This window comes from Vidua macroura, chromosome 1, assembly GCF_024509145.1.
Source record: "Vidua macroura isolate BioBank_ID:100142 chromosome 1, ASM2450914v1, whole genome shotgun sequence".
NCBI classification, from domain to species: Eukaryota; Metazoa; Chordata; class Aves; order Passeriformes; family Viduidae; genus Vidua; species Vidua macroura.
Window position 1 is genome coordinate 108453820 of NC_071571.1, and position 10807 is coordinate 108464626.

The 10807-nt window shown below is 40.4% G+C and overlaps 1 long non-coding RNA gene across 1 annotated transcript; it reads left to right on the top strand.

The window, feature by feature from the left end:
- Positions 1 to 4094: 4094 nt before the first annotated feature.
- Positions 4095 to 7645, top strand: LOC128816803 (uncharacterized). Its single transcript, XR_008440020.1, has 3 exons — positions 4095 to 4304; positions 4860 to 4968; positions 7438 to 7645. It is a non-coding gene; the product is annotated as an uncharacterized LOC128816803 (long non-coding RNA).
- The last annotated feature ends 3162 nt before the right edge of the window (positions 7646 to 10807 follow it).

The window sequence follows — 10807 nt, forward strand, 5'->3', positions numbered from 1 at the left end:
AGTGCAAAAAAAAAAAAAAAAAGATTTATGTAAACCACCAATACCAGTTAGTAAAACTTCTAACTGGTTGAACTGTGCCTGGACTGGGACACCTGGTAACCAGGATGCTAAACTGAGGTGTTTCCCAGGAGTCTAGGGGAAAGGTTGGGTCAGATTTATTCTGGTTTTCCTTTTTGATTGTTGCTTCCAGTTAGATAGCAAATTCTTCATCAGGTTGCCAAGATTTTCAATATGACAAGAGTCATTTTGTGTGGTTTTGCTTGTTGGATATGATTTTAAATTGCTGTAATGGAACCATTTGAGAAAACAATAGGGAGAAATTAAAAATATGTATTTAAAACAGAATTAAAAATGAAAGGAACAGATGTGTACCATGCATGACACAGGAACTTTCAAATGCAAAGGAAATGCATATATTACAATGAAAGACTAAGTAGTACGTATACATCAGCATTTTCCATTCCTTCTTTCTTTATACACGTGTTTTAGATATACATAAATTATTTTTCCTTTTGTTTTATCCCTTTTTTAAAATCAGAATATTCAAACATTCTCTTTAAGAACCAGAAGAGGATGAAAGATTGCATTTGGCAGGTCTCTTTTGTGCTATAATTTGTTTCTTTGTGGAAATGCAGCAAAGGGTGACTTTTATTATGTGTTAGGTAAGAATCTGCATAGAGCAACTTCCAGCTGTTGACCGTGCGATTAGGCCGTTAAAGTGCAAAAATCGCTGTTTACAAATACCCGTAATTACTATAATTTTCATGCAAAATCTACACTCACCTAAAACCAGACCACATGCCAGTTCTTTCCTGGCCAAAATGGCTATTTCTTTCTGTCTTGAAGTCTCAGTCACATATTGAAAAAAATATCTGCAGAATAGAATATATTTTGACTGCAGAAATAGATTTTGCATGAATAGACTCCTGAGGCATCCAACAGTTTCAATAATGTTTTCTATTCCAGGGGAGCAAAAAATATTTTTCCTTGATAGCATTTATTTTATATTCACTGCACTGGAATTACTTTCTCAAAATTCTGCCAGCAAAGACTTATCGTATGTGGGTGCCATTGCTGTAACATAAAGATAAGGATGGAGGCTTATTCCACTCATAAGCTCATGAGTCTGTAAATTGGAACTATCCTTCATAGTACAATGCACTTTACCAGTCCAAATATTTTTCTTAAAGACAAGACAGGAGTTTTTTCTTGGAAGTATTTTCCTTCGGTGACTTAAGGAAGCATATTCATGGACTACTTATGAGCGGAAATACACAAACAATGGGACACCACTGGTTTCTCTGGATAGGGGAAGAGTCTGCATTATTCCAGCAGCTTCAGAATCAGCCATTTGAGCAGCTGCCCTAAACAGGAAAAATGTTGTCTGGGGAGCAGCAGATAAGGCAAGATAGACCCAAGAACCTCAGAGGACAGAGCCGCATCCTAATTTGATGGTCCAGGTGCAAATAAATGGCTCCACTCATTTCAAAGATGGGACAGGAGACATATCTGGATCTGAATTTGGATTAAATCATCAGAATACTTCAGGCCTGTGATTTTGTTGCTGGCCAAATGACTACGATTATTACAACCAAACATGACAATACAGTGACATTTTACCTAGGGGCAGGAATGCAGGGGAGATTAAAATGAGAACTGACTCAAGCCTTCACCAGGAAATTGAATCTAACTCTTTTTGAAGTTAAACATTTTGATATAAAATTTTTCATCGTATGGCTGACCTGCATAAAATGACTGAATTCCCTGTGCACTGCGAATGCTTTGTGTGCTGCAGTTAAATAGTTCTAGAGATGGGAACCAGATTAACTTTGAAATTCCCATCCTGCCCTCACAAACAGCAGTTCGGCTCCTCTCATGGTAGCAGAAGTTTGCTGTCAGCCTGCAGTAATTTGATCATGGGCCTGCCTAGATCTACTAGGAGAAGAAATAATGATATGGTCGCGAGAGCCCTAGCAGTTGGCCAATGCTGGATCCCTCTCCAATGCCATTAGTGATGAGGCTCAAACAATAGCAGCTGTGCTGGGGAATTGACGGGAAGAAAAGGCTGGTGATGTCAAGACCCGTCTGGTTCTCTTCAAGCCATTGTGCTATGTGTCGCAATATTAAAACCTCTCCTACATTAAGGGCTAAATTACGGGCTTCTCAGAAATCTTTGACCAGCGAGGGACAGCACATTGTTCCATAGATTTCTAGCCAAAAGGGAACTATAAATTGTCTAGTCTGATTTCTCTCCCATTCAATCACTAAGAAGCTGCCATGTTCGATCCACACACTCTTGCACTGGCCCAAAGATGATAGATAGACAAAAATATTTAAACTTTTTGAAGATTCGCTGCCAGCAGAGCATGAAGCCTCTGCAGCTGCTGGGGCAGCCGTGCCTGGCCCATCTCTACTGGAGGGAAATGTCCGGCCAATGAGTCTCATCAATCCATGGTTGAGCTCTCTTAAAACGGAACTGGAGGTACATCCAAGCCTCTTCCATTTCCTGTGGGCTCTTGCACCAGCTCCCCTGGTGTGTCCTTACATCTACAGCTGTGTTCTGAGGCAGAGCAGAGGTGCTCCCTGACCATCCTGTAACATTCTGCATGAAAAGCTCAGCCCTCTTTTGGCCTTACAACAATCAGCTGTTGGACCCCAGGAGAACAAACTGGCACAGCAGTAGTTGCCTTCCCAAAGAAGTTGCTCTGCTGCTCCTACAGGCCTTGATTTAGAATTAAGTCTGTTGTCTGGACCACCAAACTACCAGATCTGCCCCAAAGAGCATTCAGCAGACATAGGTAATGGAGAGAAGAGATGATAAACCAGTGGGGGAAGCCCAAGGTCATGGTGAGATGATAATGATGGATGTAATAAGCAGTAGTAACAACACACAAATTATCATGCCACTGCCCTTTTTTAGCTTAGATTTGAGCCCTTGGGCTTTGCTAATTATGACACAGTAAAAACTAAAAGGGGAAATTACCCACAAAAAAAGAAGCTGTTAACCACTTCATCTCTACAGCCATGCTGAATATTTTGTGCTTTGCTCTAATTGTTCAGTAGAGGCTCCAGTAAAGTCAGTGGAAAGTCAGGATATCCCTCGTGGATTATCCTGTAGCAAAGTAGTTTAAATTTAATCTAGGGTTGGATTTAACACATTTAAAAGAGAGCAAATTCACTGTTCAGTCTAACAGTCCAGTCAATACTTGAGGCTGATGGTTCTTACTCTGGCACTGCATTTTTATATTCTGACAGAAGGCAGATATTATGTCCATGATCATTCCATCATTAGTGGCTCCAGTAGTTTTTTCCCAAACACAAAAAAAAGCCAGATGCCCTGTGCTCAAACAACAGCCATGGGATTTTGGTGTTTCTTTGAAATTTCCATATATGTTCAGCAAAAGGTAGAAGAACAAACCAGAAACACAATTTGTGGAATATTATATTTGAACGTGGAGTTGGAAGAGCTATTGCCTAGCATTAGCCAGCTCCAAAACACTAACTGGTGATACAATGAATAAACCAGTTCAGTTCTATCATAACAATACTTTTTGCTTCTACTGCCTAACTGGAAGGCCATTTCTGAACCTCACTGCTCTGCTGTTGAGTTAAGATGCACCCAATTTCCAGCAAGAATTTATTCAAAATGAATTTATATCCAGATAGTCTTATGTGAATTTTGCCTTTTTGATGTCATGGGTGTCCAGTTTTCCTTGTGCTGAGCACCCTCCACGTCTCCAAATGAATGCCACTGCTGTGAATACATAGTAATGCAGAAACTGCCTTCCCTTTAACACTGACCAGCAGAAGGAGTGCCAGGGAGAGATCAAAACTGGTGGGAACTGGTCAAGAATTGGGAAGAGTCCCTAGGGCTCACCTGGGGAGGAAAAATTTGGGCAGAGTGGGTCTGTGAATTTCCCTCTTTCTCCATCAAGACCCCTTCCCCCAGAAACAGCTGGAGAATCCTGCTGCTTCTTTCTCCACCCACTTGCACCTCACCTTTTCCTGTGAGGACCCTACTGAGACCTGGTACATGGCCGAAGCCATTGCTCCTGCTGCAAACCAGCCACTGCCTCCTCAGACAAGGACGCAGCCTGCCGCCATAGGCCTGTGCCTGAAGATTGCCCAGGCTCCTGCCATCTGCTTCTGTTTTTCCAGACAAAATACACCGTTTCTGGGTTTCCCATAATAGGATAGGCTCCCCACCCCCGCAGTCATTCTGGCAGATCTTTTTTCCTCTGGTTCCAACTCCGGATCACTTCTCCTTACAAGCATTTCCGAGAGCTCCTTCATGCCCTGAGCAGGTACAGGCCTGATATGCCCTGAAACCACCTTCAGTTTCTCAGCAGCCTCACCACACTGGTGAGATATGCCGTGTCCCCTCTGCCCATGCTCTGAGCTACACTTGCTGTGATCCAGAAGCTGTTTGACGGCAGAAGTGTTACAGTATTCCTGAATTAACACGCTCTGCCTCCCAGTGGGCCTTATTAGCTCAGGCACAAACCTCACTAACACGGCTGTGTGGTTTCTGTCCCAGAGAAGGTTTGTATCTGGCCAGTTTGCAGTATCCATCCATCTGCCCCCTCCATATAGATACACCATACTGCTCCTGTGATTAGACAGGAAATCTTGTTTCTTGTCTTTTCAACACTCTGGCTGATTATTTTTATCTTACAGAAAAAGAGGGCACTCTCAGAGCCAAAGGTATATAACCCTGTGTATCACGCATGTAATAGGCATGCCCTACACACCAGAGAAGATCTCTACCCCACTTTAATGTTTAGCTCTCCCTGTATAAGACTCTTTCAGCAGGTACACAATTGACTAAGACAAGATTTATTTTTTTTTTTTTTTTACAGAAAACCCTGCCATTCATGTGCCACTATCCCCCAAAACCAGCTCAGAAATACCATGTGGCATCCAGACACTTCCCCCCGATCTCATGGCAGTGGGGCTGCTAACTCCAAGGTATGAACCATACATGGCTGCGCAACAAAGTCTCAAAAATTATGCCATAGCCTGGAAATTATGCCAGGTATTTAAAATGTCAGCCCCATCAGATCCTGCTTCACAGCCTTAGAGTTGTGTGTTCAGCAGAGGCAAAAAAAATACCTATGCTCTTGATGTGCATACCTTCGCTGTGGTTGTGCCTGCACGTAAGCACTTCTGTATCATTTTAGTTAACATTACCTGGGCTAAGGTTCTCCCTCCCACTACTTAGATGTGGTCTAAGTGGCTGAAAATATCCATGAAATGGAGATATAGCTCTTCATTTAAAACCAGAACCTTTCTCATGATTACATTAACACCCAGGCTGCTGTGGACACCTGAGACATCCTTGGTCCTAAGCAGTGCAGCCTGAAGAGCCCGCTAGTCAATAAAATAAAATACCCATTCTCTTTAATTAACATATGAAATAAACACAATCTGTGACACCTAGTGTGCAGCAGCAATTAAGAGGCATTGCTTAGTTAAACCTCCTAATACCTCATTTAAATATGCAATTAAGGGATAATTGCCTTCAATCAATAAAAAAATTGAAATATTTTGCAGGGACCTCAAATATTTTTTTGTGAAGCTTTCTACTTCATACTTGGTCTGGCCTAAGTCTCCAAATCTTTTACCACTTTTTAAAGAAAGATTATTCGTTTCTGGATTGCATTGATTTATGGCTTTTATTCATCCTACCAGCATTATATGAGCCTGATGCTAGCGCTAAGCCTATGCAAAGCATTTATTTTTGTGTAATCAATGACTTCTATTTGATTCAAGCTATCCATTTTACATTCTCCATGGATCATCTCCCTTTTCTGGTCCACACAGACCAAGAGCGTTTCTTTGTGTAGATCTTTATATGCAGAGCTTCCTCATAGGCACCTTAACAAATCTTTTGTAATGCAATTGTTTTCCCATTTTTCAGTATCTTCTTGCAAACAAGCAGTACTTCACTTGTGCACAAGTGCTAGCAATTCAAACCGTATATCCAGCCCCGCTCCCTGCCTACACAAAAATCCATCCTTAGTAAAATGAGACAGATCTCATGAATCAAACAAGGAACAAAGTCAACCATTGCCTTCCCTCTCAAGGCGTGAAATTAGCAATGCAAATATATATGCTCATCTAAGAGCTCCTTGAGTGCACTCCATCATGGCACCTCATGCCATCATCAGCCACAGAACAATCAGAATACAGGGGGAAATATTTTCATGCTCAATAATTGAATTATGTGGTTGAAGAGACAAGACCCATGCAAGTAAGTGAGATGGGAAAAAAAAAAGGAGGAAATAAATTCTGACAGGCATTTACAGGCATCTAATGAGCACCCAAGAAAGCAGCATACTACACTGACAGGGAAACCTTGGTGCAAGCTAGGATTCATGCTATTTTACATGTTTAGGCTATTAACATCCCATTATCTGAACTTGTTGTGGCAATCATTGCTGAAGTGAAAACCCCCCTCTGGACTATTCCTGTCATGGGGAAAGGTCAATGAGGAAGTATTGCTTGGATTTAATAAAAAAGAGGTTCAAAATTGATCTGTTGTGCAATTGTAGCTAAATAATTTCACTTCTTCAGATGTCTGTCCCACCATGCCAGATCTTTGAGCCAGAAAGAGTTGTTGAGCTGGTGTCAAACAAGGGTCACATCCTTGTTACAGCTTGTCACTTGTGATAAGTGATAAAACTAAGCTTAGACTTAAGCTTGTCCTTAATTAACACAAGATACCAAAAAAAACAAAACTAGATGTTGCTGCAGTTTCTGAAAGGTGCACACATTCTCTGCTGGAATTGTTTGGTGGTGTTCAGAAGTTTAGGCTTTGCAATTGTGACATCGGTATGACCTATATGGGTGCCACCTCCAGATGAAAAGCACTGCATAATGTAAACCAAAGAGCACAGATAGAGCACAGTAAAAAACAGAAGTTTTTTACCCAGTTTTTGATACAGAGTCTTGCACAAGTGTTACATTAATTTGTATTTCCTTTCCTCTTGCTCCTATCTATCATTACAGTATTTTGTTACTGATTGTTTCATTGTTATCTACCCACTATAGTGAAATACATACATAAATACATGGTAAATGGTAAATTCAGAGATCATGTATATAAGCATAAATATGATACAAAGACACCACTTAACAAGGAGAGGAAACTCCCTCACTACAGGAATTATTCAGAAGACCTGGAAATCATCTAAGGAATTATGAACTTTGACCTCCATCACTTCTGGAACCCCCATTATTTCTTTTGTCTGATTTGCTCAGAGGACTACCCCCTCTAGAGAGCAGGTGATTGCTAGATTTAGTCAGGTGATTGCTTCTGTTCCAGAAATGTTTTTTCAAGATAATCAACTGATTTGCTTGAGAAACAAATATTTTGCTTCTAGTCTGTATACAATGGCTGCCATCAGGCATTAACTGGTTTGGTTTTTTTTTTAGATTCCTATAAGGACAGATGTTCTGCAAAGAACCAATGATTCTGTGATAGATGATCCACAGAGAACCAGGATACCGAAACTGTAAGTCTCCAGAACATGACATGTCATCAGATGAGTAAAAGAAGATCTCTTTGATGTCATAGTACTTGTTAATGTGGCTTCTTAATTTTCTCTCCATTTCTCTTCTCATCTATCCCTTGAAGCTTCACAGGCTGTGAGCCCTTTATATTTATGCAAATATATTAAAGTTTCTAATAATTGTGAATATGTGTCTGCAGCCATATGTCTTTATAAAAAGGTTTTTATCAAGAGATGCTTCCAAATAACATGTTTAGACCAAGCAGAAAGCTTCACTAAATATTAGATGAGAACTGAATGTTGAGATGCATACAACACTTGCCCCTTCTTTGGCCTGTTCTTGTCTTTATATTGCACAGTTGATTGTGTGTAGGTTTACTGTAAATTTCAGAAAGCATCTTTAAGAGCCCTGGGAGAAGATAACTGAGTGCGGCCTGGGACGGCTGCTCCCCCACATGGATTCACTCATTTGTCAATGCCTGAACATGGGAGAAACGGGGTTCAGCCCTCTTGAATTCAGATCCTTGCTGTTGAGATAGAAGCAGGATACGAACTGTACTTATCTTCTGTGATTTCAGATATGGACACATTCCTGTAATAAACCCAAGAGATATCTCTGTTCTCTATGAATGTAACACACACATCAGGCACCACTGAAGAGTCATCATATGGCTCCAGCTTTTACCCACCGCTATCGCAGGTTTAACTCGGGGCAAGCTTGACCAGGAGGGATCATCATCCAATTGCCAATTAAATGGAGGGAGCCAGTCCCCTGGGGCAGCAATGAAGCCATATAGGATTACTGCAGTTACATTATGATTAAGATGATGATGACGGTACAGGCAACCAAGCCCTGAAGAATCTCATTCATTTCATTATAAGGTCACAGAGTAAAAAATCAGCTGCTCTCATTTACACCTGTCAACCCCAATGAAAGGAGCAGTGTGGAGTGGGTATAACTGAGACCAAAATTAGCCTAGAATCCATAAACATTATCCTGTGTTATTTGCACACAGCTCTTCGTGTATGATACATCAGCTGGGTAAATGATGCATCAGTTGAGACTCAGACAAAGGGAGGAGAACGTGTATTTTTGCTCTGCTAGCTGCCATCAGTTTGCATCAAAAGTAAAATGACTGACCTGAAATCAAACCAGTTTTCAGGAGTCAAGCTACAAAGTGTCATTATGCAACTCTTCTCTCCAGTAACTCTCCAGGAAGATGTAGTAGCCTCAGAAAAACTGTCTTCCATCTGGTTTTAAATTTTCACGGAGAATCAAAACAAACAACACTCTGAATATAGTAATAATATATTACTTGATAATAATAAAACTGGCTATCACAGTGGAATTCAAATATACTATCACTTCATTACAGCACTAGCTTTGATTGTTACAACACAAGGCTTGTCTTTCCAACAGACATGGGACAAAAAATAGTTCCTTGTCCAGAAAGCCATGAGCCTTTCCTCAGGGATGTGCTACATCTGCCAGCCCTGGTGGATGTCTTGGACAACACAGGGCATCAAAAACAGTATTTGAAACTTCTGATTAGGCAACTGAATTCAGTCCTCATGGTGAGACATATGTTAAGTACATGCTGGAGAAACAGTAAAAATATGATGTGTATTCAAGGTTAGTTTTTATGGAAAAGCTAAATAAGACTGCAGTAGGAACCCCAGGGCACATGGAGTGGGCTCACAGAGGACACTGAGTTACAGAATTGGTCTTTTGTTCAGGTCTGAAAGCATGGCTAGATTAGATGATTTAATGCCATAAACCCTTTGGCAAGATCCATTAATCCAAAGTCCTGGCCAAATTGTGTTTGTACTTTAATGCCAATTTGTGTTCAAAATTATTTGAATTAATTGCTCTTCCTTTTTTAAACTGCTGTGTGGTATTTCTGTTCTCTTTCAAGCATTTTCCATCGTAACTCAAGGAATATGAGACTATTCTCCCATGTTAATATTCTTACCATACGTCCTTCCATAGTAACTTAGCTTCTCTTTCTGAGCAAAATATTCTGTGAGAATGAGGACTTGAAATAGGCTGAGGGATATTTTTTTTTCCTTTTAAAGTGAATCACAACAACTCTTTTCTCAGTCTTACACCACTAATGATACTAAAGCATAGGGATGGTGCTTTGTATTTTGAATGTACAGACCAAGGCCTTTGAAGCAAATAATCTGCTTTGGTCCCCAGCTATGATTGGGAAGCCTCACACATCCCTGGTGCATAGCACAGTGGCAGGAAATAGCTCCTAAAGGGCCACAGATTTGCTGTTTAATTTTTTTTAATTACTGCTTATTTAGGAAACATAAATACTTTTACAAATCATTACCACATAAGTATGAACCATGCACTATTTTTAATTGAATAATGAAGCTAGCACTTCTTCACTGAAAGGAACATTGTGAGAGACATAAAACCACTCTTTCATAAGGCCTTGCAAGGACAAATACCTTCATCACGTCAGATGCCTTCATTCAGGGGTTTTATTTGTCCTGACAGGCAATGCCATTTGCAGTTCAGGAAATCCTGAGTTGTGGTAAATGGTGTATGAATCTAAAGCAAATTAGAGACATGGTTTAGTGGTGAACTTGGCAGTGCTGGGTTAATAGTAAGACTCAATGATCCTAGAGGTTTTTTCCAACCTAAAAAAATTCTATGATTCTGCTGGGCTTGTCTCCACCAGGAGAAAGCAGACCCATTGTTCAGGAAACAAATGCTGCCCTAGCACTTACGCACCTCTTCAGAGACTTGCTGCCTCTGTGTGAGAGGAGTTGATATTAGCTGTTATTAAGATACAGCTGGGTTTAGAACCTTCCAAGATGAACACCTCAAAGAAATTAGTCAGCTAGTATTAGAACTCTGCATGAAAATGTGGGTGTTTTTCTTAAGAGCTGTGTATGGTTGAAACAGCCAACTCTCCTCCACCCTGGGGTGGTGGGTTTTTTTGGGTGGGCTTTTTAAAGTGATTTTCTCCTTTGGTTTGGTTTTTTTTTTTTTCCCTTTTAATTTTGCTTTTTGCCATTTGCATTCAGCTTAACTGATTGGAAAAGAATAATAAGAATGCTGGAGGACCTAAAACCCTGAGGAAGCCCAAGCTGTATGCTAAGTTGGTGCCTACCAGCAGCTTCATCTCAATTAGTCCAATTTGTGAATGTTTGTTTGTTTTTTCTTATTCACTTCCAAGCTAAAAAAAAAAAAAAAAAAAAAAAACAAATGTGAATAGTAACAACAAAAGGACTTCAGCTCATGATTTATCTTTAAAGAGTGGCTCCAATTTCAATTG